Below are 27,268 nucleotides of genomic sequence, written 5' to 3'. Positions count from 1 at the left end.
GTAAATTTCATATATTAAAAAATAAAAAAAAAAATAAATAAAAAAAAAATAAAAATCATTTTAAAGTTTATTTTTTTATTTTGAGAGAGAGAGAGAGAGACCAGGGAACAGAGGAGGGGCAGAGAGGGAGAGAGAGAATCCCAAGAAGGTTCCATGCTGTCAGTGCAGAGCCTGATGCTGGGCTCAAACTCATGAACCAAGAGATCATGACATGAGCTGAAACCAACAGTCGGATGCTTAACTGACTGAGCCACCCAGGAACCTCATTAAATGACGTTTTCCTAACAACAGCTAGCCACCTCAAGGTCCTGGAAACCTTGTTTCCAAAATTTCTTAGAGACTTAAGCTATCCCTAACCCCCTCCCAATGTGAAAGTATATAATCAGTCACTTCTCATGACTCCAATGCAGGTCTGTCCAGGGGACCTGTCCCCGTGTTTTAGTAAAACCGCCTTTTCGCACCTAAGACATCTCAAGAATTCTCTCTTGACCATTTGCTCTAAACCCCAACATTTCCATATCAGTCACTGCTTAGTTTTCACTGGAAACTAAGGTTTCTTAGATCAAAGTTCTGATAAATATAGTTAAGACACTTGGGGATGATGGGAGAAGCAAAACAGTGTGCAGGAAAGGAGGAGGTATATGAGAAAGATAAAAGGAATTAGAATATATTTTGTTGAGGAAAAAAGGAAGTAATTTTCTCCTAAAATAAGACTGGCTAATTAGAGAGAAAAGGCTTAGGACAAAATCTGTATGAAAAAGGAAATTGTACAAGGTTTGTGAAGGGTAATCTTTGCAAAATAATTTTGTGTGTGGTCAGGACAAAAGTTCAAATGAATGGACTTTAAAAGTACACTGGTGTAAGATTGACATTCTGCTATTCTCTTTATTAAAAAGACAAAGTTTTCTTGATTTGTGGGTCTGTTCTTAATAGGAATTATAAAAAAAGGTTTTTTTTCTTTATCTTCCCAGAAAAACAAGGTTTCTATGTTCTGTCTTCCTCATCTTTGATTACTTATGATAGTGAAAACTTCCTCAATATGGGGCACCTGGGTGACTCATTTGGTTGAGCATTCAACTTTTGATTTTGGCTCAGGTCATGTTCTTGGTGTTGTGGGATTGAGCTCTGCATCACGCTCCATGCTCAGCATGGAGATTCGTTCTCTCCCTCTCCCCTACTCACATCGTCTCTCTAAAATAAAAAAAATAAAATAAAATAAAAACAAACAACAACAACAAAACTTTGTCAGTATCAAAGAAGCTACGTTTTTATATATAACTTCCTGTAAAATTCCTTATTGCTCCCTTGGTTAAATGTAAATACTAGTTTTGTAATGATCTATAATCCTACTTAGGTATGAGCTTCAAATTTTTCTGAGGGTTTTGACAAGCTTGATGACATTTGAGTTGTAAATGAAGTCTTTTTGATTAATTAGGCTGGTTTAATTGGTATGTGAAGTTATTTGGGAAGCACTGTCAAATGAATAATAAGCCTTAGATTGTATTGTTTGGATAATGCTGTAACTGTTCCAGGAATTATATGTAATTTCTAAAGTTTTGATATGTTTTGGTATAAGGCTATCACTTGGTATTCTGATTAGTCAAGTGTTATAGAAATAACTGGATTTCCTTGTCAGCTCTATTGTAACAAATTCTCTCCTTAACCATGTTCATTTTTGAGTCTTTTGTCATTTATAGTTATTGTTCTTATTCTCTTGCAAAATGTGTTTCATCTTCAGGAAGATTCGTTAAAATGACTTTTGACAAATACAGGTTTTTTGTTTTGTTTTGTTTTTGAGAGAGAGAGGGAGAGAGAGAGGCAGAGCACAAGTGGGTGAAGAGCAGAAGGAGAGAGAATCTTAAACAGTCTCCATGCCCAGTGTGGAGCCTAGTGAGGAGCTTGATCTTATGAACATGAGATCATGACCTGAGCCAAAACACAGTCGGATGCTTAACCAACTGGCCAACCAGGTGCCCCCAATTGCAGGGTTTTGATATATTTAAAATCGCAAAACTGAAATGGGTAAGAATTTCCAGAATTAATGGAAAAAGTTGCATTCAAACCGAACAAGAATTAGTAACATGGGACTAAATTAATTGAGAAACATGATTATAGTTTTGTGACTCCTGTTTGAAATATTGTTGGTTCTCTAATGTTTGTTCTTCCAGACTGTTTACTTTCTCTTAAGATATCCATGATATATGAAAACATGATAAAATATTCCTTTGTGAACAAACTGAAGTGTTTAACTTTTCTCCCTACCTGAACCCTCTGAAACTCAGAAACTGTCAGTGAATATTTTTCTCCTGTGGCAATTATAATCATTTGCATAAGTTTAATGAGAATCTGTTCTCCATGTAACAGGATACCAGTGGAAACATCAGTTATATTACCAAAGCTTTGACTGGAATGTCATGTTTGACAGACATGCATAGACTCAGATATGACCATACAGTTTTAAGGAACTACGGCTGACTTCATGAAGCATGGAGCCAATAAATCCCCTTTGGAAATGTTGGCCTGATACCTTGCATACAGAGTTCCCAGAAGCCTTACCACGTGAGTAAAGAATGTCACTTCCTGGCAGGTACAGGAATCTCGGATATTTGGAGGCCCTTGAGAAGAGGAATTTGCCCAAATCTACAGGCACTGCAGGCAAGCCTGATGGCATGGCTTCTGGCCTTAAGAGGTGCTTAAAAGTTCATTCTAGAGATTCCTTATAAAAAGTTCCAACAAGGCAGATTTCAAAAGATCTATGATGCTCAGTCATTATTCTTGGTGAGTGTATATAAATAATCATGCCATGTTTATTAAAACTGGCTTGTTTTACAAACAAATTAGTCTTGATTTGGCTATCTTTGATAAAAATGATTGTGATTATAGAGAGAAAATGTGTTTTCATAACACATATTTGTAGATGTTAGATTTTAATACTATTTACTGTAAAGTACACTAAAATCTGAATTCTTCTGGGTTTCTCAAATATCTGGCTATGGCTCTCCAAATTAAAGTTTCCAATATTCTCTCAATGTAATAATTTAAAGTCATTAAAAACCAAAATTGCCCTTTTTCCTGAAGCCCTGAAAATTGATGCTGGACAACGTGAGGTGGGCTTCAGAGAAAGTGTCACAAAACTTGTGTATGGAGAATCTTTGTGCTTGTTGCTGTATGGGTCATTCAAAAGGATCACCAGAAACATTTGAATTATAAACCAAAAGTCATCTGATTCCTGCTGCCTGTTCCCACTCCATCCGAGGATGCTTCAATTCTGAAATCTAAAAATCTTCTCATTGGCAGCACTGGAGACTAAGACACTAAGTTTGTAATTTTCTACAACCATTAACTGAAAATTTTCTTTTGTTTCCATAGAAGTTCCTCTTATTGATTACTGAATTGCTTGCTGAATAAAACAGTCTATATGATGGCTAGCACCACCTGCTACACAATTAAGGCCTTAAGTGACTCTCAAAATAGCATTACATTATGAAACATTGAAATAACTCAAATGCATAAAGCAAAATTGAATGGTCTGAGATGTCTTAACAGCAACAGGAGGAACATGCTTCATTAATAAAACAGAATGTTCTGTATGTTGCAGATTATCACAAAAATATAACAGGATTGCAAAAAGATATGGATTGGTGCTTTAAATGACCTCGCTCTGTAAACTCCTGGACTGGAAGAGGATTTTGGACAAGTATCAGGTCTTTTTATTGGGCTTCTTTTTCTCATATTAATCTTATTTTGTTGTGTTTTCTGATGTTTCTCTGCCTGGTGCCGAGACTCCTTCACTGCCACAACTTCCAGCTGACAGATGATCCTTTCTTCTCAAGGAAATTCATATATATTGTCTACCTTGTACTGGGCTGCCTCTGCCTTTGGTTACTCCAGTATATAAATTCCCCAACTGACCAATGTCACCCATAGGTAGAGACATCCCTATGCTCATATTCAGCAGGAAGTAGATATAGAAGAGAAGACTTTCCACCCTCAGCAATCTTAAATATTTAAAGGTCAGGGGGAAAATGATGAGGAGAACAAAGGCAAGAGAAATGTAGATAAAATTAAATTTCCTTATAACTTGCAGCTCATTGATAAGTCCCTGAGATACGCAGCATGTGACATCCCTCAAGGAACTCACAACTGTCTTAATATTGATGCTTTACTAGAGACTAAAAGCAACCTCAGCTTGACAATAGCCAGGCCTCCAGGATCCTGTAAATTTTCTCTAACATAAGGAAATCGCTTTGGAGACTTCTGTTATCTCTAACCAACTCCCCATCCCCAACTTAAAAATATATTATTAGTCATGTTTCACAATCACAGAGTGGCTCTTTCTGCCCACAGGTCCTGTTCCTGGGCTATAATATAAAACACCTTTTTTCACTGTAAAATGTCTTAAGAATTCTTTATTGACCCTTGTGCCCAATGACCCCACATCAGTTATACTATTTACTTATTGTTTGTATGGTCACTCTTTGGTTTTCACAGTGAAATGGAATCTCCATCATACAGACTTTTTCTTACTTAACACCCTAACACTAATCCCTAGCACAACACAGGGATGTTCTCATTGGGACACATAAACCAACAACAACAAAATGTGATCACTTTCTATTCTCAAGAGAACAGGCAGGACAAAATATTCACTTATTCTTTGGCCAGCCCTGTACAAGAAAGCCAAAGGATACTGGATGGCTGTTGAAATGGGAGAGAGGGCTACAGAGAAGGCACATGGGAGAAAACCAAACACAGACAGCTTTACTGACCCTGAAATAAAAAACTCAATTTTTATTTCCTTTTGAACTGATGTGTTTACATTAGGGCACATGCTGGGCCTAGCCTAGGATCCCAAACATCCTGCTAAGGGGTTTGGAGATTTTTTTCCCCTCTTAATTCATTCCACTATGGATGCTTATTATCAAATGTTAACTTTCTAGGCTGCTGATAAAGCTACACTTCAAATCTGAACAATGGAGGTAAGTCTGTCTTAGCCCTCATTTGAAACAGTCAAATCTTTTCTCTTCTTCTCAATATAGTACATTTCCTGAGGGCTACATTCCAGTTAAATAAAGACTAACTCCCAAGCTCTTTCTACTACCTATTTTCAACCTTTGCAGCCCTGTGCTGCCCTCAAATTCTGGGATTACCTCAAGCAGCTGCACAACCCACAGGGTGGGAAGACTCTTGCTCTCTTGCAGGCTAAACTTGAGAACAAAGTTTTGATTTCTTTGACAACCTGGATTTATTTTTAGAGATATTAGAATGACTCACCTCTCCTGACATTTGTTTCTATAAAAACTAACTTTAAAATGTCACACTTCCAACTCTGTACAAAGAGCAAGAGAAAAGCTGCAAAAGCAATTGAACCTGAAGAGGACTCCACTTGAGACTTGCTTTCATCCTGCCTTATCTGCCCTCCCTCCCCTTCTCTTTTGAGACTGATGTGCCTCTCCTGACCACCCCCACAGAGCCATATCCTGCAGGTGTGTGTTTGTGTGAGTGACCAAACAATGGACCTCTAGGACCAGGAAGGCACTAACACAAGCCAAAATAAAAGTGAGCCCTTGTTTGCATCACTGCCTCTGCACATGAATTGCTGACTCCAATATTATTAACAGAGTATACAGATGGCTCACAGAAATATTAAAAATAATTGAAGGACGTACAACACAGAACATTGTTCCTGATACAATATTCAGTACCTTGCACCTCCCTTTTGTTTTATTTAAATTTCTCAAGGGAAGTCGACAGACTTGAAGCAAAGAGGATAACAAAGAGTATGAGGCAACTGATAAGTATGTCATGAAAGATTTCCATATGAAGTGGAAAAAGAAAAAGGCTCCAAAGTGAATAGATAAAGGGTAGGGAGAAATGGACAAAAATGCAATCATATTTCCCAATGCAAAGCTTACTGTGGAGCTGGAATTATAAAGATTTTCTTTGCTCTGGCAAAAATTTCTAATTTCCATGTGTTACTTTGAAAATGAAAAAAAGTGTATCAAATTTGAAAAAAATGCAGTTTTTACAATATTCTCTAAATGAATATGTGTGTGTGTATATTTAAAATGTATTTACTTGTAATATTTGTGAATTCCTGGATCGGTTACACTAAAGGACTCAAGTTGGCCATAATCAAAAAGTAGAAACAGAAATCTACTCCGGCTTAGGGTACCAAAAAGATATTATAGGAGCCAGTTGAGAGAGCAAGAGAATGTATTGTGGCTGCCAGACAGATGCAATACAAGTCTGAAACTGCTGAGAAAGGTCTTCTCATATGTCCAAATTAAGTAGTGAATAAGAGGAATAACTCAACCTGGGAACAGTGACCCTACTAAGCAGCAAATAGATTTGAAATATTTGCCAAGCACTTATGCACTAAATGTCCGTATCTAAATTATATGAGGAAAACACAAGATTTAACACAGTGTACCAGTTTTTAAGGCATGCACAATCTAGAAATTTTACAGATAGCCACTCTTCAAGGCTTGAAAGATGTGAGGCCACTGTACATGCAAAAGAATCTTATGTAAGGGGAAACCAGGGGGAATTTTAGAAAACCCAAGATGACAAGGAGACTATTACTGAATCCTAAGGACAAGTAAGAGAAGAAGGAGTAGTATTAGAAATGGGAAAATCAGTCTAGTTGGTTAAAGATGGATAGCATTACATTTTGAAATAAGCTGAATTTCAATGTATTTAATGTTTCCAAAGCTATTCATAAATTCCGAATATTATATGACGAATGAATGAATAAGCAAATGAGAAAAACAGTAAGTATATTGTGAAGTGTACTGTGTACATTTAAAGATGGTGGTGAGGGTTGAAAACTTGTGTGCAACCTGCCTCTCTGACAATTTACTTATTCCCAGCAGGGTCATGCCATGAGTATTAAAGACTAAGATTGTACCTTACACTTAGGATGAGGAATTTCTCAAGTCCCTGTTTTCCAGCATCTGATTCAAAGGTCTTTCTTCAGATCTCCTTTGCTCTTCATCTTAATCCCCCCCGCCACCCGTTCCTGTTCTTTGTCTATGCCTGTTTGATTTGTTGACTCATTTTTAGGTTCTGTCTAGCCTAAAATGCTTTAGACACTGTCTTCACTCTCCCATCACCTGTCATGGTGCTGTCATCACCTGTCATTGAGTAGGGGCAATGCCACCACTGTTCTTGTATCCAGAATTCCAGGACCCAGCCCTGACAAACTTATCTGGAAAAAAGTTTCCTGAATTGGCTAGGAGTCCACTCTACTGAGGTTATATTGAGTCAGTTAGGATAGAAGGCTGGATTACAGTTATGGTAACTCCATTAATTAATTCTGGATTCTAGAATTCAGCTGTGAACAAGACAGATATAGACTCTGCTCTCATGGAACTTACATTCCAATGAAGGAGAAAATGATAGTAAGTTTGGAGAGGCATGAAAGAAATCATTAAAGGGTGGTAAGGTTCAGCAATGCTATGATCCCACTTCTGTGTTAAGAGATTACTTGCTTCTGTGCACAGGAGATGTGTTGAGGGGGCCAGGAGTAGACCGTAGATGGTCAGTTAAGTTACATGAAAGTAGACTAAAGTAGAAAACACAGTAGTTGGGACAGAGAGTGGAGATGGGCAGATATGAGTGTACTAAATATGTATTTTGAAAAGTAAATTTGACAGGACTTGTTATTGCAATGGAATTGGGTGACAGGAAGCAAGAGCAAGGACTCCTGGGAAATTAGTGGAGTCTCAGGGCTCTACTGGCTTGTTATTTGACTCACAGTAGCAAGGGAAGACTGACTTAAATGTTCATATTACAACCAGTCAGTTTCCACTCAGCAAATTTTTCAGTGTAAATCATTGCCCTAATAGAAGTAAGCCAAACTCACATCTCTGTCGTTTGGCAGTTAGACTAGAAGCTGGTCCAAAACTGTGAACATACAATGCCCAGATTCAAGACCATCTGTTGGGTGGGATACAGCTCATTCAGAAGCAGATCATCTAGATTTAGTAGTGGCCAGATGCTAAACAAAGATGAGACAATTATAAACCAAAGAAAGCAGTTGGTGTTTCCCTGAAAGAGGTGAGTTTTGAAGAAAGGTCATAGCAATTCCTATTCTTTGAATTGTGTCCTCTAGTGGCTTAAAAAAAAAAAAAGTAAACGATTGTAGGAAGCTCTTTGAAATAGCAGGGTGAATGACATCTGTCTTGGTCTATGAAAGTATTTGGTCACCTGGTTGACTTTTTACTTAAAAGGCAATTATCTCCAGGTCATTATTTCTGCTGAAAGATCATGACCAAATTTACAGATGTCAGTAGGTGGACCTCCATATTGGATTTCCATCCTCTGGGCTGTAAAAGGGCTACAGAAAAATTACCTTGTGTACCCAGGGGATGCTGCATTTTGTCATGAAGTCCCCAAATATTAAATAGCTAAGGGAAGTTCTCTTCAGCTCACTTAGTCCATGCTGTCAAAGCTATACATGATTTTTTTACTTGTCTCCCCAGAAGTTCCAAAGAATACAGAGGAGATAGGAGAAAATTTACTCTCCTCCAATTCAAGGGTCCCACTATACAAGTGGTCTACTTTTTAAAAAAAACATTTTGACAGAATTCAAGAAAGAAAATCAGGCAGAAAGACAGTGGTGCAAGTATTGTGGTGATCATAGGTGAGAGAGATTACTTTGTGTTTTTTTAAATGATATTTTATTGATTTTGAGAGAGGGGGGGGGGGAGAGAAAGAGAAGTAGAGAGAGAGAGAGAGAGAGAGAGAGAGAAAGAGAATCCCAAGCAGGCTCTGTACTCAGTGCAGAGCCCAACATGGGACTCCTTCCTGTGACTGTGAGATAATGATCTGAGCTGAAATCAAGAGTTAGACACTTAACTGACTGAGCCACTCAGATGCCCCAGAGACCACTTTGAAGGATTAGAGGGTGATAAAATACTTCCATTACCAGAGTGTCTTCTATGCATTCGGTTATGTTAGATACTTTAGACCTATTTTTCTACTTAAATTTCACAGTGACTCTTTAAAATAATTGTTGTTCCTATTTTATAAAAGAGGAATCTAAGACTCAATCAATCTATGGATCCAAGGATCGAAAGAAGATATTCCAGTTGAGTCAAATGAATGAGAAATATATGTATGAAAATGGCAATAAATACTAGGGTCAGACACTGACTGTTCTTTTGGACCCCCAGGCAATCCTAAGACACTGTCTGCGAGAAAGCTAACTTCATGGAATTTCACGCCTCTCTGAACAAACTATGCCACTGAGGTCTCTGTCACTCAAATGGTTGAGGTAATATGAACAAAACAATTTGCATTATTTTATTCTCTCCACCCATTTGCCTCATGTGTAGCAATCTGATAAATATAATTCTCCTCTCTCTCCAGTATACAAAAGTTCAACCTTGTCACTATAGCATTATCGTGTCTTACTAGATTAAGACTTCTCCGTTCTGGATTTATTCAAATAAAAGCCCTTATTAATATATAAATATTACCTTAAAAAGTCAAACAAAGTAAAGATACAATAGGTAGTTTAAATCAGTATGACTAAATTAGTTTTGACAAAGGAAAGAACAAGAACACAAAGCAGTGAATAGTGTGTGTTGTGGAGTCAGGGTTGGGGTGTGTGGAAGAGCGGTTTGTTTAGAATTTAGTATAAAGGGAAGGCAGGAGTGGAGGAGGGAGGAAGGGAGAGAATGAGGGAGAGAGGAGATGGCTTAGGAGGATGGAGGAGATAAGAAAGAGAGGAGGGCAGGAGGCAAGGCAACAGTAATATCGTTGAGTGTAAGATGCATCTGCCTCAGAAATTTTATGTAAATGGCTCAATGTACAAGTACAAGGACACCTGACTCTTTAACCCATTTGTGTTTAGACTCCTCTCTTCTGAAGGACTGATGTTACATGATCAGGGTGCTTTTTTATAAAGGGTGAATTACTTTTAAAATAATTATCTCTGAAAATATACTACACGGAGACTAATCATGGGACTCTCAGTTAAATATATCTTTTCTCCTTTGAAACTTCATTAGTCATTCTTGAGAAGGGATGCTGCTGTTTTAAGTTTGCATACCAAGAGAAGAGGAAGAGAAAGAAAGAAGAATCATTAAGCTGCCCAGATTTAACTTGGGCTGGGTGATCCAATTTCCAGGGCTGATGAATGTAACCTTTTCCTCCAATGATCTAAAACACAGGAAGGTAGCAGTCATTGTAGAGATTATCCTGGTGTAGGTAGCTTTACCTGTCTTTTGGTTTTTGTATTTTGCTAGAGAAAATGTGTTATTTCTTGAGATTGCTGAAGCCTTAGAGACCCACCTGTGCTGTCATGGTTTTCCAGGCTCACTGAAATGTGACTTACTGTTCTTCTCTGTTCAAGCAGGACCAACAAGTTCCTTCAACAAATATTTATGGGCTGTCACCAAATGCCAAGAAGAAGGCTCAGCCCTAAGACTGAAATAATCCATAAGGCATAGTTTCTGTCTTTGAGGAGCTCACTTAATTACGCCCAATATTTAAGATTTTTCTTCATGCCTAATAATTCTGAATGTTTTGTTGCTAATTTATATTTTAATGTTGCAGTGGCAGCCTAAGTAAACTTATTATTTTCACTTGGATTCTTTGTTTTTTGTTGACCTATGGCCAGTGGGTCAATGGTGGTACCATAGCCACTTTGTGCATGGACTGAGCAGTAATACCTGAACTCTTGACTATTAAATACAACTGTGAGTCTCCACTGAGCAGGAGCAGGAAAGTGGTTATTTCTGTCTGTCACACTGTATCAATCAAGATACAAGTACAGTATAACTATGCTTGCATGATAAAAGATTGAAATGAAGAGACTGCTTTATAACTTATTTGATTTTTAAATCTAATACTTTAAGAAGCTAATTTATGATGAAGTTTATAATAATAAAACAAATAAGTGATAAAAGGAAAAATTAAATGACACAATGAGAAATATATGATATATATACATTTATAGTGGAAGACTTTAGTACATGTCTCTCAGTAACTAATAAGACAAGAGAAAAAAAAGTCACCAAAACTACAGAAAAATAGAACACTATATTTACAAAATTGACCTAATTTACTATGTACAACACTGCATATAAATCTCTAGAACACCCATTCTTTTTAACTGCACATTAACTACATTGACAATATAAAAGGTGGTAAGTGAGTCTTGACAGATTTAGAAAAATTCAAAACATACCAGATATGTTATCCGACCACTTTAGAAGGGAATGATGTTAGAAGTAATTTAAAAACCTAAGAAATTCCATCATATTTGGAAATTTTAAAATATACTTTTAAATAACTCATGGTTGAATGAAGAAATTACAAATGACAATTAAAAAAATCTTTGGAACTGAATCATAATGAAAACAACACATCTGAAAACATGTGATATATAACTAAATGCATACTGAGAAAGATATTTATAGATGTTAATGTATATATTATAAGTGACAATCAGTTATTTAAGCATCCATTTCAAGAATTTGGGAAAAGAACAGAAAATTAACTCAAAGAAAATTAAAGGAAAAATAATAAAGATAAGAAATACAGGAATTAAAAATAATACTGTAAGGATAAAGTAAAAAACTTTCTGGCTATACATGGGGGGGATGAACAAAATCCTAGAAAATCACAAATTACCAAATGTGTCCCCAAGAATAACAGATTACTCCTATATCTATGAAATGAATTGTATTCATCATTCAAAACCTTCCCCAAAAGAAAACTCCATGCTCAGATGCTTTCATATAAATGTTTGATGAATGTTTAACTAACAGTTAAAGACATGACAACACAGTGTTACAAAAATTTTCTAGAAAGTAAGACTGGAACACTTACCAAGATGTATGTGATCTATGTGATCTTGATATCAAAACCTAGAAAAAAAGAAGAAAATACATGAGACTATGATTTTTTTCAAAATTCCAGTGTGTGTGTGTGTGTGTGTGTGTGTGTGTGTGTGTGTGTGTGTGTGAGTGAACTGGCAAGCTATTTCTATAATGTATATGTAAACCAAAGTCATATGCTATTTCTCTAAAGGTAAATAATAAACCAATGATTTAGAATAGAGATTCTAAAAATAGATCCACACATATATAGACATTTGGATTATAAAAATTAGGATTATAAGTAAAGATTGTTCAGAATATAGTGTTGGAACAATTAGGTATCTGTGAGAGAAGTGGAAATCTGAATTCTAGCTCATGATGAAACAAAAATTCCATGTGAAATTACATCTAAACATGAAGGGTAAAGTATAAAATACAGTTTTTATATTTTTAATTTTTAATCTTGACAAAAGCATTAATTTGACTATCTTAAATATTTCATTAGTAAAGATTCCATTAAAAGAGACAAAAGGCAAATCCACAAATGAGAATATACTCTCAATAATTACATCTGATAAAGGGCTCATTTCTAAAATGTATCAAGTACTTCCACAAATCAATAGAAAAAGTGAAATCATTTGAAAAATTGGCAAAAAAACCCCACAAAAAAAACCTTGAAGAGGAACTTCAAAAATGAGGACATCTAAATGACCACTGAGCACTGAAAAGACATACTTCTTCCTTGATAATCAAAGAAATGAAGATTACAACCACAATGACAATCCACTATGCATCCACCAATATGACTAAAACTAAAAAGTCTGGCGGTGCCAAGTGCATATGAAATATAAAGTAAGTCAACTCTCATACATTGCTGAACAGGGATATAAATTACTATAGCACTTTGTAAAAGTCTTTAGCAGTATTTACTAAAGTTGAAACATACACATATTCTTTGATCCATATATTTTAGTCCTAACTCTATCCAACAAAAATACATATGAATGAACAGTTGTAGTAGCACCAAACAGGATATACTTCAAATGCTTATCAAATGTAATTGGGAGAAAATGTTGTATATTACAGGGTATGGTGTACAGCAATGAAAATGAATAAATTCTAGTTTAATGTAACAATATGGGTAAGTATTATTAGCATAATAATGAACAAAAGATGCCAGACATGGAGGAAGAGAGGCAGGAAGATGGTGGAGTAGGAGGATCCTAAGCTCCACTTACTCCATGGACACTGAGATAACACCTGCATCTGTGCAAGTAACTCTGAAAACAACATTAAGACTCACAAAATAGACCTTCTACAGTTAATCCTAAAGAGGAGGCCACATCATTAAGGCTGGGAGAGGCAGAGATGGGCTGGGAACCAAATCCCTGGTGGGACCAGCCCAGGTAACAAGGACACTACAAGCAAGGAGAAGCAAAAGACTCAGACCTCACACCAGACACCTCTGCCACAGGAGACCTACACTGAGAAAATGAATCCTTATTAACATCTGGCTGTGAAAAACAGCAGGACTGAACTTCAGAAGCTTTGAAAATTAGCAGAGCTTGGGGTGCCTGGGTGGCTCAGTTAGCTTAGCATCTGATTCTTGATTTTAGCTCAGGTCAAGATCCCAGTGTCATGGGATTGAGCCCCATGTCAGGCTCCTCACTGAGCATGGAGCCTGTTTAAGATTCCCTCTCTCTCTCCCTCTGCACCTCACCCCAAATCATTCTCTCTCTCTCTCATAAATTAAATAAATAAATAAATAAATAAATAAATAAATAAATAAAATTAGCAGAGCTAAATTGTGGGAGAGCTGGAGGGTGAATGGAAATTGCATTATATATCCTTAAAGGGTCAACATAATAAATACCTCAAAGCCCAAGACATAGCCAGAAGCAGCAGTTTGTAAAGTGTCTGGGATAAAGTGAAGATTTACTGACTAATCTCTGAATGTGTGCTGCAGAACAAGGACCTTCCGGAAATTTCTCTAGAGACAATAGTGTTGTGGGTGCCATTTCTCTCCCCTCCCCAGCCTAGATAACCAGACGCTTGCAAGGAGCAGTTCTGCCCTGCCACAGTGCTCCCTCACTGCAGACCTGCCCAACATGCTTGCATTGGCAGGCATCCCTCAAAAGGGCTCCTGCCCCACCACACCCTGCAGGTAGCCCTAGCAGGGACAAGCACAATTCCAAAGTGACTCCTGCCCTGGGGAGGGAGAGTTAACTTCACACACCAGTGCACCCATAGTTCCAGCAGCCTGGCCTCTTAGCTGGTGGCACAGGGAGCAACCACTGCCCTTAGTGCCCAGCATCTGTGGCAGAGACTAATTGTGGACAGCTACTCTGACTACTGGCCCCACTCACCAAGGAGAGTGGCCCCTCCAATGAGAGTGGCCCCTCTCATTTGGCCATGCATGAAACAAGCCCTACTCTTTGGTGTTCCAGCAACTGTGGCAGACAGGCTAATTATACAAGCTAGGCTGACTGCTGGTTATATCTACCAACTAGAGTCTCACTTTGTGATCTCATAGAAATCTTGCAATAAAACTTGTCTAATGTACCCATAGCAGGCAAAGCAGATCATTGCAGCAGGCTGGGCTGAAGGCATTTATGCCTCAGCCACAACAGTAGGGTGCATGCAGCCCACACAGTGGGCACTCCCTGAGCACCTCATTCTGGTGACCAAGGTAGATTGCACTACAGGGCACTGTGGGACCTCTTTTACACAAGACCACTAATCTCAAGAACAGGAGGCACATCTGATCTACCTAATACACAGAAACACACAGAGGGAATTAGATAAAACTGTAAGACAAAGGAATATGTCACACATCAAAGAACAAGACAAAATCATAGTAAAAAAACTAAATGACATGAGGAAAACCAAAATATCCTGATTAAGAATTTAAAGTAATTATTATTAAGATCTCACTGGGTGTGACAAAAGAGTGGATAAACTCAATGAGAACTTCAACAAAGAGATAAAAAATACAGAAAAGATCCAGTCAGAAGTGAAGAATTTAATAAATAAAAAAGATACTAGAGGGAATCAATAGCAGATTAGAGGATAGAGAAGAACAGATCAGCAATCTGGAAGACAGGGTAATGGAAAGTAAGTTGAACAGCAAAAAGAAAAAAGAATAATGAAAAATGAGGGTAGGTTAAGGGAACTCAGCAACATTACCAAACACAGTAACATTTGCATTATACACATCCTAGAAGAAGAGAAAGAGAAGGGGGCAGAAAATTTATCTGAGGAGGTAATAGTTGAAAAACTCCCTAATCTGGGTAAAAATAACACAGACATTTATACCAAGGAGGCACAGAGAGCCCCTAAGAAGTAGAACCTAGTGTTCACACTGAAACACATTATAATTAAAATGGCAAAAAGTAATGATGAAGCAATGATTTTAACAGCAACAAGAGAAAAAGTTACATATAAGTGAAACCCCATGAGTCTATCAGCTGATTTTTCAACAGAAATTTGCATGCCACAAGAATGCAGTATGATATGTTCAAAGTGCTGAAAGGAAAAACCTAAAACCAAGAATGATCTACCTGGCAAATTTGTCATTTAGATGAGAAAGAGAGATGAAGAATTTCCCAGGCATAAAATTTAAAGGGGCTCATCACCACTAAACCAGTCATACAAGAAATGTTAAAGGGAATTCCTTAAGGGGAAAGAAAAGGTAAGAAATTATGAAAACTATGAAGAAAATTGCAAATGGTAAAAAAATTTCACAGGTAAAAAATATATATATATTAAAGGTAGATTAATCAATTATAAAGTCAATAAGGAGGTTAAAACCAAAAGTAGTAAACTCCGTTTTATCTACAAAAATTAGTTAAGGGATACACAAAATAAAAAGATGTAATATATGCAATCATATGTGTAAAATGTGATTTAGTGCTTTTGGAATGTATTCAAACTTAAGCAGCCATCAGCTTAATATAGACTCCTATAAACATAAATGCTATATAGAAACTCCATGATAATCTCAAATCAAAAACCTATAGAAGTTATACTAAGTATAAGTTATACAAGTTATACAAGTATACAAGTAATACTTTTCTTTCTGTAAAGAAAGCTATCAAAACACAAGGGAATAGAACAAAAGAAGGAGAAAGGAACAGGGATGAACTAAAACTAAAAACCAAAAACAACCAGAAAGAAATTAACAAGGTGGCACTAAGTACATGCCTATGAAGGATTACTTTCAATGTAATGGACTAACTGCTCCAAGAAAAGACATTGGGTGACTGCATGAATGAAACAAAACAAAAACAAGACCCATCTATATGCTGCCTATAAAAGACTCACTTCAGACCTAAAGACACATATAGACAGTGAAAGTTCAGAAAAACATATAGCCTATAAAAGACTCACTTCAGACCTAAAGACACATATAGACAGTGAAAGTTCAGAAAAACATATAGCATGAAAATCAGGGAAAGAAGATTTGGGGTGGTAACACTTATATCAGATAAGACAGAGTTTAAAACAAAGTCTTTATTAAGAGTCAATGAAGGGCACTACATAATGATAAAGAAATCCATCCAACAAGAGGATATAACGATTATAAATAACTGTGCAACCAACATTGAAGGACCTAAATACATAAAACAAATATTAACAGACATAAAGGGAGAAATTGACTGTAACACAGTAATAGTAGAGGACTTTAAACACATTACTTAACATCTATGGATAGATCATCCAGACAGAAAATTAATAAATGGCTTTGAGCAACACCTTAGACTAGATGGACCTAAGAGTTACATACAGAACATTCCATCCCCAACCAACAGAATGCACATTCTTTTTAAATGCACATGAAACATTCTCCAGGATAAATCACATGTTGGTCCACAAAACAAGTCTCAATAAATTTAAGAATATTGAAATCACATCGAGCATTTTTCCAACCATACAAGATGCAGTTAGAAAACAACCACAAGAAAAAAAATCTGGAAAACACAAAAATATGGAGGACAGGCTTCTAGGCTGACATGGTGGAGAAGTAGGGGGAAGCCATACTTCCCATGTCTCTCAAACAAAGAAGCCACAAGACTTTGAACACCAGAGCCTGGGAGGGAAAGAGACTAAAACTACTAGGAAGAAAATGGGAAAGCTGGAAAAAAATAGGTGGGTAACTGTGAACTGGGGGAGAAAAAAAGGCAATGTGGGAATGGAGAGGAGGGACCCTCCATGTGCCATGTGCTGTGGCACAGCGAGTACGACTCAAACTGAGTCCACCGGGTCTGGCACTATGGAAAAGAGACTAGGGGATCACTATTCCCTCCCCACCCCCCACCACACCACCACCAAGGCGGGGCCTCAGGGATCACTCCCAGATGAGTGGAAGTGGGCCAAACCACTCCCAAACCAGATTACCCCAAACCACACCCCCTTGAACTGGGTAACTAGGTATACACCAGAGCTGCACAGACCCTGTGGACAGCTACCTCCTACAAGCGATGCCTCATTGCCTGGATTAACTCTAGGTCAATTCTGGATATATAGATATATTCTCCCCGCACACCCCCATTTCTCCTCCTTATCTCTTCCTTTCCTTGGCTCGTCACTTTGGTTATTGGTCTGACTAAATGGACATATTTAATCCATTGTCTTGATACATATTCTACACCTCCTTCTTTACACTCCTTTCTCTCTCTGGAATAATCAAGCTATATAGTTTCTCTGTCTGGGTAACATTATCTTTGTTTCATTTTCCCTGCCTCCTTCTTTATTTTCCTTTATCTCTCTCTGGATTAAACCTTTTAGTCTCTCTGACTAATCAATGTTTATTTTTTCTTCCCCACCACCCTCTGCTCCTGTCATTTCTCTCTTTGTATGTGCTTTTCCATCAGGACCGCCTCTACCCTCTTCTTTACTTGTAGTTGGTGTTTTTTGCTTTTTTGTTTTTAGTCTTCAGTTTTTTGTTTTTGTGTATTTGTTTGTGTGTTTGCGTATTTTTGTCTGGTTTGTCTATCTGTTTTCCTTTACAGGGCTATGCCAAGGAACAAATCAAAGCACACCTGGTAGAGAATCCAAAATATTACTATGAGTAGGGTAATAAATAAAATAACCAAAGTCACAACAGAGAACAAGTAACAATCCCCCAAAAAATACCTGTGGAAGTACAGGCCCTGGACAGTGTATGACCCTCCTTTAATATAGCAGTGCTTGCAGGTACAGAGCACACAACAAGCTTTTAAATTGCATAAAGGACAGAAAACTAGCCAAAATGACAAAACAGAAGAATTCTCCTCAAAAGATTCTCCAGGAAGGGGCGACAGCTAACGAATTGATCAAAACTGATTTAAGCAATATAATGGGACAAGAATTTAGAATAATAGTTATAATATTAATCGCTGGGCTTGAAAAAGCATAGAGGACAGCAGAGAATCTATTGCTACAGAGATCAAGGGACTAAAAAATAGTCATGATGAATTAAAAAATTCTATAAATGAGGTGCAAAATAAAATGGAGGCAGCCACAGCATGGATTGAAGAGGCAGAGGGGACAATAGGTGAATTAGAAGATAAAATTATGGAAAAAGAGGAAGCTGAGAAAAAGTAAAAAATCTAGGAGTCCAAGGGGAGAATTAGAGAACTAAGTGATGCAATCAAACGGAATAATATCTGTATCATAGGAATTCCAGATGATGAAGAAGAAGAGACAGAAAGGGGTGGAAGGTTTATTTGAACAAATCATAGCTGAGAACTTTTCTGATCTGGGGAAGGAAACAGGCATTGAAATCCAAGAGACACAGAGAACTCCCTTCAGATGTAACTTGAATCCATCTTCTGCATGACATATACTGAAACTGGCAAAATACAAAGATAAAGAGAGAATTCTGAAAGCAGCTAGGGATAAATGGGCCTTAAGATACAAAGGTAGACACATAAGGGCATACTGTAGCAGACCTATCTACTGAAACTTGGCAGGCCAGAAAGGAATGGCAAGAAATCTTCAATGTGATGAACAGAAAAAATATGCAGCTGAGAATCCTTTACCCAGCAACTCTGTCATTCAGAATAGAAGGAGAGATAAAGTTTTTCCCAAACAAACAAAAACTGAAGGAATTCGTCACCACTAAACCAGCCCTAGATCCTAAGGGGGATCCTGTGAGACAAAGTACCAGAGACATCACTACAAGCATGAAACCAACACACATCACAATGACTCTAAACCCATATCTTTCTATAATAACACTGAATGTAAATGGACTAAATGCTCCAACCAAAAGACATAGGGTATCAGAACGGATAAAAAAACAAGACCATCTATTTTCTGTCTACAAGAGACTCATTTTAGACCTGAGGACATCTTCAGATTGAAAGTGAGGGGATAGAGAGCTATCTATCATGCTACTGGAAATCAAGAGAAAGCTGGAGTAGCATACTTATATCAGACAAACTAGACTTTAAATTAAAGGTTGTAACAAGAGATGAAGAAGGGCATTATATAATAATTACAGGGTCTATCCATCAGGAAGAGTTAACAATTATAAATGTCTATGCACCAAATTTGGCAGCCCCCAAATATATAAAACAATTAATCACAAACAAAAGCAACCTTATTGATAAGAATGTAGTAATTGCAGGGGACTTTAATACCCCACTTACAACAATGGATAGATCATCCAGACACAGGATCAATAAAGAAACAAGGGCCCTGAATGATACATTGGATCAGATGGACTTGACAGATATATTTAGAACTCTGCATCCCAAAGCAACAGAATATACTTTCTTCTCGAGTGCACATGGAACATTCTCCAAGATAGAGCACATACTGGGACACAAAACAGCCCTTCATAAGAATAAAAGAATTGAGATCATCCCATGCATACTTTCAGACCACAGTGCTATGAAGCTTGAAATCAACCACAGGAAAAAGTCTGCAAAACCTCCAAAAGCATGGAGGTTAAAGAACACCCTACTAAAGAATGAATGGGTCAACCAGGCAATTAGAGAAGAAATTTAAAAATATGTGGAAACAACTGAAAATGAAAATACAACAATCCAAACGCTTTGGGATGCAGCAAAGGTAGTCCTGAGAGGAAAATACATTGCAATCCAGGCCTATCTTAAGAAACAAGAAAAATCCCAAATACAAAATCTAACAGCACACCTAAAGGAACTAGAAGCAGAACAGCAAAGACACCCAAACCCAGCAGAAGAAGAAAAATAAAGAGCAGAGCAGAAATACACAATATAGAATCTAAAAGAACTGTAGAGCAGGTCAATGAAACCAAGAGTTGGTTTTTTGAAATAAATAAACGAAATTGATAAACCTCTAGCCAGGCTTCTCAAAAAGAAAAGGGAGATGACCCAAATAGATAAAATCATGAATGAAAATGGAATTATTACAACCAATCCCTCAGAAATACAAACAATTATCAGGGAATAGTATGAAAAACTGTATGCCAACAACTGGACAACCTGGAAGAAATGGAAAAATTCCTAAACAACCACACACTCACAAAACTCAAACAGGAAGAAATAGAATATTTGAACAGACCCATAACCAGCAAAGAAATTGAACCATTTATCAAAAATCTCCCAACAAAGAAGAGTCCAGGATCAGATGGCTTTCCAGGTGAATTCTACCAGACATTTAAAGCAGAGATAATACCTATCCTTGTCAAGCTATTCCAAAAAATAGAAAGAAAAGGAAAATTCCAGACTCATTTTATAAAGCCAGCATTACTGTGAATCCCAAACCAGAGAGAGACCCCTCAAAAAAAGAACTACAGGCCAATATCCCTGATGAATATGGATGCAAAAATTCTCAATAAGATACTAGCAAATCGAATTCAACAGCATATAAAAAGAATTCTTCACCATGATCAAGTGGGATTCATTCCTGGCCTGCAGGGCTGGTTCAACATTTGCAAATCAATCAATGTGATACATCACATTAATAAAAGAAAAGAAAAGAACCATATGATCCTGTCAATCGATGCAGAAAAAGCATTTGACAAAATTCAGCATTCTTTCTTAATAAAAACCCTCGAGAAAGTCGGGATAGAAGGAACATACTTAAACATCATAAAAGCCATTTATCAAAAGCCCACAGCTAATATCATCCTCAATGGGGAAAAACTGAGAGCTTTCACCCTGAGATCAGGAACATGACAAGGATGTCCACTCTCACCGCTGTTGTTTAACATAGTGTTGGAAATGCTAGCATCAGCAATAAGACAACAAAAGGAAACCGAAAGCATCAAAATTGGCAAAGATGAAGTCAAGCTTTCGCTTTTTGTAGATAACATGATACTATACATGGAAAATCTGATAGACTCCACCAAAAGTCTGCTAGAACTGATACATGAATTCAGCAAAGTTGCAGGATACAAAATCAATGTACAGAAATCAGTTGCATTCTTATACACTAACAATGAAGCAACAGAAAGACAAATAAAGAAACTGATCCCATTCACAATTGCACCAAGAAGCATAAAATACCTAGGAATAAACCTAACCAAAGATGTAAAAGATCTGTATGCTGAAAACTACTGAAAATTTATGAAGGAAATTGAAGAAGATACAAATAAATGGAAAAAAATTCTGTGCTCATGGATTGGAAGAATAAATATTGTTAAAATGTCAATACTACCCAAAGCTATCTACACATTCGATGCAATCCCAATCAAAATTGCACCAGCATCCTTCTTGAAGCTAGAACAAACAATACTAAAATTTGTATGGAACCACAAAAGACCCCAAATAGCCAAAGTAATATTGAAAAGGAAGACCAAAGGGGGAGGCAACACAATCTCAGACTTTACCCTCTACTGCAAAGCTGTCATCATCAAGACAGCATGGTATTGGCTCAAAAACAAACACATAAACTGATGGAATAGAATAGAGACTCAAGAATTAGACCCACAAATGTATGGCCAACTAATCTTTGACAAACCAGGATAGAATATCCAATGGAAAAAAGACAGTCTCTTTAATAAATGGTGCTGGGAGAAATGGACAGCAACATGCAGAAGGATGAAACTAGACCACTTTCTTACACTATTCACAAAAACAAACTCAAAATGGATAAAGGACCTGAATGTGAGACAGGAAACCATCAAAGCCTTAGGGGAGAAAGCAGGAAAAAACCTCTCTGACCTCAGCTGCAGCAATCTCTTACTTGACACATCTCCAAAGGCAAGGGAATTAAAAGCAAAAATGAACTATTCGGACCTCATGAAGATAAAAAGCTTCTGCACTGCAAAGGAAACAATCAACAACACTAAAAGGCAACCGACAGAATGGGAAAAGATATTTGCAAATGACATTGGATAAAGGGCTAGTATCCAAAATCTATAAAGAACTCACCAAACTCCACACCCAAAAAACAAATAATCCAGTGAGGAAATGGGCAGAAGACATGAATAGACACTTCTCTAAAGAAGACATCCAGATGGCCAATAGGCACATGAAAAGATATTCAACATCACTCCTCATCAGGGAAATACAAATGAAAACTAAACTCAGATACCACCTCACACCAGTCAGAGTGGCTAAAATGAACAAATCCGGAGAGTGTAGATGCTGGAGAGGATGTGGAGAAATGGGAACCCTCTTGCACTGTTGGTGGGAATGCAAACTGGTGCAGCCGTTCTGGAAAGCAGTGTGGAGGTTTTTCAAAAAATTAAAAATAGATCTACCCTATGACCCAGAAATAGCACTGCTAGGAATTTACCCAAGGGATACAGTTGTGCTGATGCATAGGGGCACTTGTATCCCAATGTTTATAGCAGCACTGTCAACAATATCCAAATTATGCAAAGAGCTTAAATGTCCGTCAACTGAAGAATGGATAAAGAAGATGTGTTTTATGTATACAATGGAATACTACTTGGCAATGAGAAAGAATGAAATCTGGCCATTTGTAGCAACGTGGATAGAAGTGGAGAGTGTTATGCTAAGTAAAATAAGTCAGGCAGAGAAAGACAGATACTATATATTTTACCCATATGTGGATCCTAAGAAACTCAACAGAAGAACAGGGAGGAGGGGGAGGGGGAAAAAGTTATAGGGAAGGAAGGGAGCAAACCATAAAAGACTCTTAAATACTGGGAGCAAACTGAGGCTTGATGGAGAAGTGGGAGGAAGGGGAAAGTGGGTGATGGGCATTAAAGAGGACACATTTGGGATTTGCATTGGGTGTTTTTTGGAAACCAATTTGACAATACATTTCATATAAAAAATATGGAGGACAATCAACATGCTACTAAACAATGAGTAGGTTAACCAAGATATTAGAGAGGGAGTAAAAAAAAATACGTGGAGACAAATGAAAATGAGGTCATAATGGTACAAAATTTGGGATACAGAAAGATAAATTCAAACTGAGTAATTTTTATTCATATAGGCCTTTCTCATAAAACAAGAAAATTTTCAAATAAACCACCACCTAACCTTATACCAAAGAATCAAGAAAGGAAAACCAGAGCCCTAAGCCAATAGAAGGAAGGAAAGAAAAAGGACTAGAGTAGAAATAAAGGAAATAAAGACTATAAAAATAATAGGAAATATAATGATACCAAGAACTAATTCTTTGAAGATAGAAAAAAAATTATCAATCTTTAGCAAGATTCATCAAGAAAATAAGAGATCGTAAGTTAAAATCAGTACTATAAAGGATTTTAAGAGATTATGATAAACTATACGCAAACAAAGTAAACAACCAAGTAGTGGATAAATTCCTAGAAATACACAGTTTTCCAAAACTGAGTCACCAAGTAATAAAAATTTTAACAGACCAATAGTAGTAACAAAATTGAATTGGTAATCCAAAAACTCTTGGCAAACAGAAGACGAGGACCAGATTGCTTCAAAGGGGAATATTACTAACCATTTAACCAAGAATTAATGCCTATTATTTTCAATATATTCCAAAGAGAAGTGGAAGAACAACTTCTAAATTCACTCTACAAGGCCAGCATTACCCTAATATTCAAACCAGACAATGACACTGAAAGCAAAGACCACTGTCTTTGATGAACATAGATGCAAAAATCCTCAACAAAATATTAGCGAACGAAATTTAACAATACATTAAAAAATCATTCACCACAATTAAATAGGATTTATTCTAGAAATGTAAGTGTGGTTCAATTTTGCAAATCAATTATTAAGTGAAATTAAGTAAAGTAAGTAAAATTATTAAGTGAAATATAACGTTAATAAGAGAAAGGATGGGGCGCCTGGTTAAGTGTCTGACTCTTGATTTCAACTGACAATATGGAGCTTTCTTGGGGTTCTCTTTTTCAATCTCTCTCTCTCTTTCTCTCTCTCTCTCTGCCCCTCCCCTACTTGCTCACATGTACATTCTCTCTTTCTCAAAATAAATAAATAAACTTTAAAAAAGTTTCTTTCATAAAAAAATAAGAGAAAGGAAACAAATCACATGATCCTCTCACAAGGCACAGAAAAACTCTTTGACAAAATACAACATACACTTATTATAAAATCTCTCAACAAAGTGAGTTTTCAGGGAACACACCTCAACATAATAAGGGCCATATATGAAAAACCCAGGGTAAACATCATGTTCATTGGTGAAACACTGAGAACTTTTCCTCTAAGTTCAGGAACAAGATAAGGATATCCATTTTTACCACTTGTATTCAACATAGTACTAAAAGTCCTACCTGCACTGATAAGAAAAAGAAATAAAAGACATCTAATTGGTAACAAAGAAGTAAAATGGTCACTATTTGCAGATGACATGATACTGTATGTAGAAAACTCAAAATACCAAAAATCTATTGTAACTGACTATTGAATTTAGTAATGTTGCAGGTACAAAATTATAATAATGAAGTCTGGTGCACTTCTGACACTAATGACAAAGTAGCAGAAACAGAAATTAAGAAAACAATTCCATATGCAATTGTAGAAAAAATAAAAAAAACCTAGGAATAAATTTAACCAAGGAGGTGAAAGATCTATATACTTTGAAAGCTGTAAGACAATGATAAAAGAAATTGAAGGCAACACAAACAAACAGAAATATATTCAATGCTCAAAGAATGAAGAATATTATTAAAATTTCCACATTACCCAAATCTACAGTTTCACTGAAATCCCTACCAAAACACCAACAAAGCTGGAGTTAGCACATTCCCAGATTTCAAGATATTCTACAAAGCTATAGAAATGAAAACAGTTTGTTACTGGCACAAAGATATACACAGAGATCAATGGAACAGGATAGTCTAGAAATAAACACACATCTATATGATAAATTAATCTATGATGAAGGAGGCAAGAATATACAATGGGGAAAAGACAGAATCTCCAAAAAATGGAGCTGGGAATATTAGACAAATACATGCAAAAGAATGAATCTGGATTATTTTCTTACACTATACACAAAAATAAGCTCAAAATGGATTAAAGACCTAAATATAAGACCTGAAACCATAAAATTCCTAAAAGAAAACATAGATGGTAATCTCTTTGACATAAACCTTAGCAACATTTTTCTAGATTATGTCTTTTAAGCCAAAGGGGAAAAAAGTGAAAATAAACTACTGCGACTAAACCTAAATAAAAAGCTTCTGCACAGAAAAGGAAACATCAACAAAATGAAAAGGCAACCTACCATGTTGGAGAAGATATTTGCTAATGAAATGTCCAATAAAGGGTTAATATCAAAAGTAAATAAAGAACATATACAACTCAAAGAAAACAAACAGAAAATTCTATTAAAAGTAGGTAGAGGAGCTGAACAGACATTTTCCCAAAGGAACCATTGCAGGTGGTCCACAGGCACATGAAAAGATGCTTAACGTCACCAATCATCAGGGAAATGCAAATAAAAACCACAATGACACATCACCTTACATCTATCAGAATGGCTGGTATCAAAAAGATAAGAACTAGTATGTGTTGGTGAGGATGTGGAGAAAAAGGAAACTTCATGCACTGTTGGTGGGAATATAATCTGGTATAGTCACTGTGGAAAACAGTATAGAGGTTTCTCAAAAAATTAAATATAGAAATGTAATATGATCCAATAATTCCAATACTGGGTATTTACCCACAGAAAAAGGAAATACTAATTCAAGTATATATATGCATTCCTATGTGTATTGCAGTGTTATTTACAATAACCAAGATAAGGAAACCACCTGAGTTTCCATCAGCAGATGAATGTGTAAAGAAGTGGCATGTCTGTCTGTCTGTCTGTCTGTCTATCTATCTATCTATCTACTCAGCCATAAAAGAGAATGAGATCTTCCTATTTATGACACCAGGGATGGACATAGAGCATACTATGCTAAGTGAAGTAAGTAAGAAAGAGACAAATACTCTATGATTTCATTTATATGTGAAACCTAAAAATACAAAGAAACAAAAACAGACTCCTAAATACAGAGAACAATCTAGTGGTTGTCGAAGAGGGGAAGGGTAGGGGGATAGGGGAAACAGAGAAAGGGATTAAAAGGTACAAACTTCTAGTTATAAAATAAATAATGGTGATAAAAGTACAATATAGGGAATATAGTCAGTATTATTCTGTGCACGGAGTAACATATAGAATTGTTGGATCAGTGGGTTATACACCTGAAACTAATATAGCATTGTACGTTAATTATCCTTTAATTTTTAAAAAGATGCCAGATATAAAAGAATTTATAGTCAATGAATACATTTATAAAATTTTCACCAACATTTTATTCCATAATTAATGTATGGAGTTAAGACACCAAATTAATCCATAAAGTTGCACGATTTAAGAAGGCTATTGCAGTATCTTATCCAGGGAAACTATAGAGGTGTCTGAGAATCATAGCATGGGAAAATAAAAGAGAGCTGGTATTGGGGAAAAAGAAAATTAAACAAATTTTAGGTCTGTCTGAATTTTTGTTTTGGTAGTGCATTTTCTTATTGGTCTTAACCAAGAGACTCATACAATGTCCAATAATGTGTTGATAAACCAGCTCTCAAAAAACAAGGAACCTAACCCGTAGCCCTCATCGATTTTTATATTGTAAACCCTCTGAGCATGGCCAATTTCAAGCTATCCAATGGGATGTCACTGAATCCAGGGTTGGGAAGAAATAACACCAATTGGCTTGCCTGGGCCCGTTGGACCTAGCTTCAGCATATTACTGAATGGAAGCCATCATTAATAACATATCTAAGATCTCACAAGTGATATCCCTTAATTTTGAAATAACTGTGCTTTCAGTGCTACTAGGTTAAAAACCATTTTGTCCTGTTTGTAATAGAAGAGTTTCTCGAGGAAACTGAGGTAAGGAATACTGACGGGATGTAGTAATAGCATAGTTCAGCGGAAAAGGCAAAGTACAGGGAGTCAAAACCCTAAGGCAAGCGTCACTTGTGATGGTAACATTTTCCATGCTTGCTCTATTTCTGGGAGCTCACCTGCAAGTTTCTGCCACTCAC

The 27,268-nt window shown here is 36.6% G+C and overlaps 1 long non-coding RNA gene across 1 annotated transcript; it reads left to right on the top strand.

Moving 5' to 3' along the window:
- Positions 1–3,619: 3,619 nt before the first annotated feature.
- On the top strand, positions 3,620–10,539 carry LOC122200018. Its single transcript, XR_006193697.1, has 3 exons — positions 3,620–3,704; positions 9,180–9,280; positions 10,367–10,539. It is a non-coding gene; the product is annotated as an uncharacterized LOC122200018 (long non-coding RNA).
- The last annotated feature ends 16,729 nt before the right edge of the window (positions 10,540–27,268 follow it).

Source organism: Panthera leo, chromosome D1 (assembly GCF_018350215.1).
Source record: "Panthera leo isolate Ple1 chromosome D1, P.leo_Ple1_pat1.1, whole genome shotgun sequence".
Classification (NCBI taxonomy): Eukaryota; Metazoa; Chordata; class Mammalia; order Carnivora; family Felidae; genus Panthera; species Panthera leo.
This window is presented reverse-complemented; position numbering and strand designations above follow the sequence as displayed.